The 7,201-nt window shown below is 37.0% G+C and overlaps 1 non-coding gene across 1 annotated transcript; it reads left to right on the top strand.

The window, feature by feature from the left end:
* The first annotated feature begins 2,951 nt into the window (after positions 1-2,951).
* LOC112819458 (small nucleolar RNA SNORA72) lies at positions 2,952-3,078 on the top strand. The gene has a single exon (XR_003206854.1). It is a non-coding gene; the product is annotated as a small nucleolar RNA SNORA72 (small nucleolar RNA).
* The last annotated feature ends 4,123 nt before the right edge of the window (positions 3,079-7,201 follow it).

Below are 7,201 nucleotides of genomic sequence, written 5' to 3'. Positions count from 1 at the left end.
AGCTAGGATTGGAGGCCAGCCTGCCTAATTACAAAGTACTTTCCTTCACCCACCTCTCTCCGTAATGCTCATATTCAGTTAACTATTTCACATATTAAATATATATAACACCCCAACATTCCTATTTAAATCATACAGTAGCCACAGAAGGTTTACAAGGAAAAAGGTATCTTCAGTAAGATTCCCCTATTTTACCTTAGCAAGCTTCTTACGACATCAAAACATCCCTTCATTCACTTTGACCTATAACTAACCTCCACTCTTCAACTGGAAATCAAAAGACCATGGCATCTCATGATTTCTTCTTCTCTTTTGACATTTCTGCTGCCTCAACAAGGCCTTTACAAATGGAACTTAAATATAATTAACTACAGTACGAGTTAAACCCCAAATAAAAACCAACGAGGCATGTATGAATGACGAAGCAAGCCAGCTCTAAAGCCCAAGATAGCTTTTTTCTTTAATTTTATTATGTTAATCACCATACATTACATCATTAGTTTTTGATGTAGTGTTCCATGATTCATTGTTTGCATATAACACCCAGTGCTCCATGCAATATGTGCCCTCTTTAATACCCATCACTTGGGCTAACCCATCCCCCCACCCCCCTCCCCTCTAGAACGCTTTACCAGAAAACTAGTAGATGACCAATCTGCAATTCTGGATTTCATATAAGTTAATTTTAATTCAAAATTCAGTAATTGGGGGAGAGAAATATGGCTAATTTGGCCCTCAGCACAGAAGTTGGAAGTGATATAATTGAAGGAGTCTAGAAGGACATCCTATCAATCAATCCACCATTATTTATTGAATACTCTCCACCACTGCCATTATGCCACATGCTTAGAATCCCAACCCTTGAGGTAACAATAGGGGTTAAATCATGACCAGAAAACAAACATGTGTAAAGGTGAACATATATTACTTGGACAGAGGATGGCAGTGACTCCTTGGTGACTATCATTACAGTAGCATAATATAACATGGAACCCCAGGGGGATAGAATGAAAGACAGGTAAATTATGACTAATTCTGGAGAAGTCACATCAATGGAGTGACGCCCTATAGGACCAAAGATGCACCAGAGCTGAGGGTCTTAGTTCCAGAAGATAACATCATTGTATGGTACTGGGTACTAGGAAAGTGAAATAAAGGATAATGTTAAGAAAGAATATTGGGAACCCTGACCAAGCTAACCTACAGCTAATGAGAGGTTTTGGGTGTTTTTTTTTTGTCCTCCATTTGTCTATGTAAGTTGGTAACTTTTTACAATGAAAATACATTCTGGCATTTGAAGCTGACACCTCACAGGTAGAAAAGAGTCCCTCCCTGTACAATACAGGAAAAGGTCACAGAGGTCTATTACATAAAACTGGCATCATTATACATAATTAGAGCTCTTGTTCAAAGAGAATTACAAAGGTGACAGGCACAGATTTCTCTGGTATTCCTCTCATCTGCAGAGTGCTCATCTTCCAAAAAAGCATGCCCTCCATCCTGTGGTATGCTAAGTGTTTAACGACTAGTTCTCCAAGAGAAAAACAATTTAATATAAAAGGTACTGCTTCAAGAACATTAGCACCCAATTTATAAATAATGATAAAATATGTAATAACCATCATTGTAAATTCCATACCAAGGACTTTGGTGTGACTTTGTTTCTTATAAAATCTATTGTCAGCTTCTCCTTCCATTCTATGCCCAACAATAGTGCCACAAAGTTAGACTATGTATAAATGCTCGATTATGATCCTACTCCAAAAAGAAGTCTCTCATGTCACTGACAAATAACTGGAGTTCTGATGTAAATGTCAGTTGATATTTTCTTTTGCATTACAGAGTGAGTCTAAAGTAAAACAACAAGGACGTTTGTCAGACTTCATTCAATTTTCACTGACCTGAGCAATTTCTTTGCTGAATCAGATAGTGGTGTCATATACTAGACCAATATTTTCTCCATTTTATGAGCCATTCACAATCTAACAGCTACAGACACAAGAAAATTTTCAGTTTAATCTGCATTATTAATATTTTCTCCATTTTTTAAGTCCAGATAATGAACAAAACAATAATTGTAGCATTTGTGATTTTCAGGGTATAAATACTTCCATTATGGTTGGTTTCAAACTACCAACACAGAACTGTGAAAGGCAGATAACAGACATAGTATTTCCACCACACAGTCACCACAGATGTAAATAACATCAAAAGCATAGATAATAGTAAATGAGTAAAATAACTAGGAAGTGACAAGTCCAATATTTATTACTTTTGTTTTTAACAAAATGTTCAATTACAAGTTTATGTAATTTAATTTTTGATAACGGCTATTTAACAAAGAGCAAAATTGCTGTAAATTTAACAATGGACTCTTTCAAGCCTGTATGAACTGGCTTCAGGATGTCACTGCCTCTTGCATCTTAACTACCAGGATTCTATTCTCTCTAGGTATATCTCCTTGGTTGCAGAATTGTTCTGGAAATTCCCTACTACTACTTCTTTGGTTTTTAAAAATTCTATTATTTCCTGAACTGGAATGAAATCTGAGAGATAAGAAATGGAGGTAGGAAAGGTGGGTCAATTAACCATTAAAGAGCAAATTGTGAGACAAGGCAAAGAGCTCTGGGGTGTGGAGTCAGGAACCCTGGGCCTGAGATCCAGTCCTGATATCTTAGATGTACCTTTTCAATTTGGAGCTTCAGAATTCTTATCTGTGAAGTGCAGTCCATAGCCACTCACTTCACATGTTTTTTGTGAAAAATACATAGGAAAAAAACATCTGTGGAAATGTTTTATAATTAAAATTTATGATGCAAAATAAATCATTTTATAACATGCAATTTTTTCAAATAAGTTTAATCTTTTAGAACTTCTTTTACAGAAATATCTACAAATAACACATCATATTATGTTTTAAACTTGTGAATTTTTAATTAATTGATAAAATACTGCAAATATTCTTGCTGTTCTGATTTTGTAACAATCAGTTCAACGTTTGCCATATTAAGACCATGCATGTGTTCCCAGACCTAATTCTTTCCCTAGGTCTGGTTTTATAAAGTGCTGGTGATAAAATCAAGTCTGATTTATATGATGCATCCCATGTGGGAAGGGTCTATGGCTCTTGGTATCTTCGATTCACCTCGAGAAATGACAGCAGAGCTAGTGGAATAACTTTTGATGATAACTCAACTGTTAATTTGAGGGTTACCAGTTTCCATTTACTGAATTGTGAAATTATTGTGTTCTATTTTCTAAGTGATTCTAATATCATTAGAAGCATGCCAGAACAGACTGGTGAAGAGTTAATTGTGCAAAATTTTTCTTTAATAAAACCGGCCAGCACATGTTTTAAAAACACTGTATTATGTTCAGTTATTCTGTTTATAGCTTTGGTTTCAGTACACTCTCCTGAAGATGGGACTGGAGAAGTTGAGGCAGCTGGATGTGGTTGCAAGTCTTCTTTCTGGGTTAAGAGCCATACATCCCAGTTTCCATGTTCCTGTTTTTGTAAAGGGAGTGCACTGAGTTCTTTTCCTGTACTAGGTTTTTAAGAGACTTAATTTTCATCATTCTAGTCTCAGGACACTGTTGACATTTGGTATTTTAAAATGCTTGAGAGGAAGCAAGTTTCAATACCCAAGTGTATCTACCAAATCTGTAGCAAAGAGGATTAAATGAAATGAAATACGTCCCCACCCCCATCCAAAGTTTTGTCAAAGGCTGAAAAAAGTTCTACAGAACTTTAATGAAGAAGGAGCTTTCCTAAAGGTGTGCCATGGCTGGTGTAGAAGAAATGTACTCGGACAAGTTCAGAACAATCCCAGGTCTTCAGGAAGTTGCCCCGAGTGTGTTTTAGTCCTAAAAGATACACAGTGAAGTATGTTCAGTGTTTAGAATTTTGGGAAACTGCATATTACCTCTCCCAAGTATGTTCCATAAAACCCTTTACCCACATCAGTTAATATCCTTTGGAACATTCAGCAGAATGAATTTGGGGAAAATAGTGATTCAGATACATCTTGATTTACAGAGTTGAATAGTGCTAGTAGCATGTACCCTACACAGTCTGTGCTGGGCTCTAAGGGAAGCTACAAAAATGTCAGAAATGACAATGTATTTTCCACTTTAGAATTAATCAATTCACATAGGCAGTTTTTAGTGGTCGATGACTGAGACACAGGAGACGAGGATGCCTTCAATATACTATCCAGAAATTTAAGTATTTAATGAACCTGGAGTCAGAAAACTCTGCCTCTTAATAGCTACATAACAGCTACGGGTGGGTCAAATTCCCACTTTCACAAGTGAGGGAATTGGTTTGTTTCAAGCTAACATTACCTAATTTTAGTCTGTGTCTGATGTTATTCTAAGGTTGTGGCTGTAATTTGGAGAGCACAGCTGTTATGAACTGGAGTTTTCTTACTGGCTGTTCAGTTACTCAATATTTAGAATTTCTTTTTTGATAGAGGAAATTGGTCATATTTTAGATGTTTATTGCTACTTCATTACAATTGACAATTTGTGATTGGAGACATTTTTCTGGTTTAGAAAAAAATTTGTATATATTACAAAATAGGTAGGTTTGGTTATGAACATTTCCATTAAAGCAGATACCAAACATATTCAAGAGCTTGAATACCGGAATACCATTCAAGAAATCAGGATTTCACATCTAACTCAGGTTAAAAAATTATGACACAATTTTCAATTTCTCTGCGCCTCGTTTTACTTATCTTCCAACTGCTGTGATTGAGCAAAATAATCTGATGTTCTTTCTAAATCTAAATTGGCCTTATTATTAGGGTCCCATTAACTATTGACTCATTTAAGTGTTTATAAAATGTTACTATCATTTGTGGATTTTAGATTCCTAAACTCACAATAGGAGTTTACATAGGAACATACTGTGAAATAGGTCTTTTTCTTAGAAAGAAACAGTCCACAGCCCCTTTGTTATTATAGCTACACGGTGATGATTACTTTGCTTTTTAGTGACTGAGGTGTATAGAGAAGGGATATGAAAGTAGGCAGAAAATTCTACGAAAAGCCACCTTCTCCAGATTAAAAAAAAAAATGAAATATCTCTCAAGATATAAGGCAAATGAAACACAAAATCTGATTTATTTCACTATATCTTAGTATTTTACCCTTAAAAACATACCAACTCCATGAAGATCTATAGAATGTTTGAAAACACTTCCTTTTTTTTTTTTTCTTTTAATACCTAACTCCAAGTCCTCTTGCTTCTAAGAGTTGATTCCTCACCCCTAACTGGTCCTCCAACCTGCCTCTTTCCTCTTCTAGGTCTGTCCCCTGGACATGGAGCTCCAAAATCCACACTTCCTCGCCCATCTCAAGACATGTGCTTCCAATTCAAGCAAAAGGAAAACTAAAACAAACCAACAAAAATACACCTTTCAGTACAAATAAGAATCACTTTCATGCAAGTGACTGTGGTAACTGCGTGGATCCTACAGGGTTAGGTACAGAAGTGAAAAATGCCACCTGAGTAATTCCTTAGATGATATAAGTCCTTCCTAGAACTTATTTATTACACTGTAAAGAAGAGTAGGATGTTCTTTCCAAAATATTTTTCTTGGGAACTCAAAATGTAAGCCTCCACCACTGACAGGGTAGCACTTTTAGATTAAGCCATGGGAAATCTAGCATGATTTACAAATACAACAGTCCAAGAATAACAGCCTTTCTGCCATCCGTGATTGGCACTGCTGTTATAGATTCTATTATAATCTTATCTCGATGTCCAACAAAGCTATTCATTCAGCAACTAAGCTCACGTCAAAGACAAGGCAGAGTCTACTTATTTGCAGAATAATGTTTTTGAAAAACACAGTCTCATTGCTCAGACAGAACCTAGAGCGTACATGACATGGTGCAAGGTGCTTATGATAGAAGGTGGCAGGAAATGAAGTCGAAACAGAAATACCAACTGAGAAGGTGTTTAATCTCTGAGGTGTGAGGTATTACATTCTAGCACTCTCTCTGACTGATATCAGGCATGAAGGGAAAAACTAGCTAAAACATAAGGGGAAAAGTACAGGTAAGTCCCTTTGATGTCTGTGTCGGCAAAACACTTCAGCTTTCACATCCAGTCTTTAATAAAACAGCTGAATTTCCTGGTTTGTAAATAAAGGAAGCTAAGAGATTGCTAAGTAGAGTCTGTCATACAGACTCTATGCAACTGCACTTCAGTGTATGCCTGAAAACACTCATCTCACTATTCATGCACACATGTACATATATGTACCTCTTAGAGCTATCTTATAAGTAACTCTACTCCTGCTTTTCATAAGGCCTGTAGTTTTCAAATAATTTTTGCCATGAAAACTAATGTATTCCTACAAATGCATATATTCACAATCTTGAGAAACGTTGGACAGCCCCTCTATTCCCACAAGGCAGAAACTGAAGGCCATGAGCACAATGGTGCTAAAGCCAATACAGGTGTCTCTGCATGTGGAACGACCGATAAAACACATAACTGACTCCTCAGCAAGAGTGAGGGGCAGAGACAATAGCAGCAAACCAAAGGAGATTTTCTCAAGGATTCAGAGCCTCCAAATCCATAAGAGCAGCAAAGACTTCTCAGAGACTAAACGTGAGGCGGATAAATCTTAACACCAAGAGAATCTAAACCTCACTGGTCTTCCTGGTGGATTGTGTTGATGATCCACACAGCCCAGGTTTAGAGAGAGCAATTCTTTCTCCATCTCCACCCTCACAAAAGATGCACATGTGCGCTTCCATGCTCCTCTGGACCTACTACCTGATACCATCTCCTACCAAGGGCTAATGGGGGGTGGGGGGACTTAGAAATCATCCAAAGAAATTCATGCTTTTTAAGCAGGTCTATTCCATTCACCCAAGACAGCTGCATAGAATTCCAGAAACTAAGAATTGGGACTGATATCTGAGATGGCCTAAATACAATTCCACCCAAAAAGAGTCCTCTCAATTGCTGTTCAGACTGTGGTGGTGTCTCTGCTTCAATGTCTGGCCCCTGTGTGCATTCTCAATAGACATGTAGATATGATGATGGTTCAAGTTTGGGCCACTGTAAATTTTAATGAAATTTATCTTGAATTGTGATCTGGTCTCCTGTGGTTTTTACCTAGGGATTCTGCCCGGTCCTTGAAAGAGAGAGATAAGAGGTATTTTGTAAGAGATCATTAGT

This window comes from Callorhinus ursinus, unplaced genomic scaffold (genome assembly GCF_003265705.2).
Source record: "Callorhinus ursinus isolate GAN/ISIS: 27379988/994484 unplaced genomic scaffold, GSC_fseal_2.0 scaffold6, whole genome shotgun sequence".
Classification (NCBI taxonomy): domain Eukaryota; kingdom Metazoa; phylum Chordata; class Mammalia; order Carnivora; family Otariidae; genus Callorhinus; species Callorhinus ursinus.
This window is presented reverse-complemented; position numbering and strand designations above follow the sequence as displayed.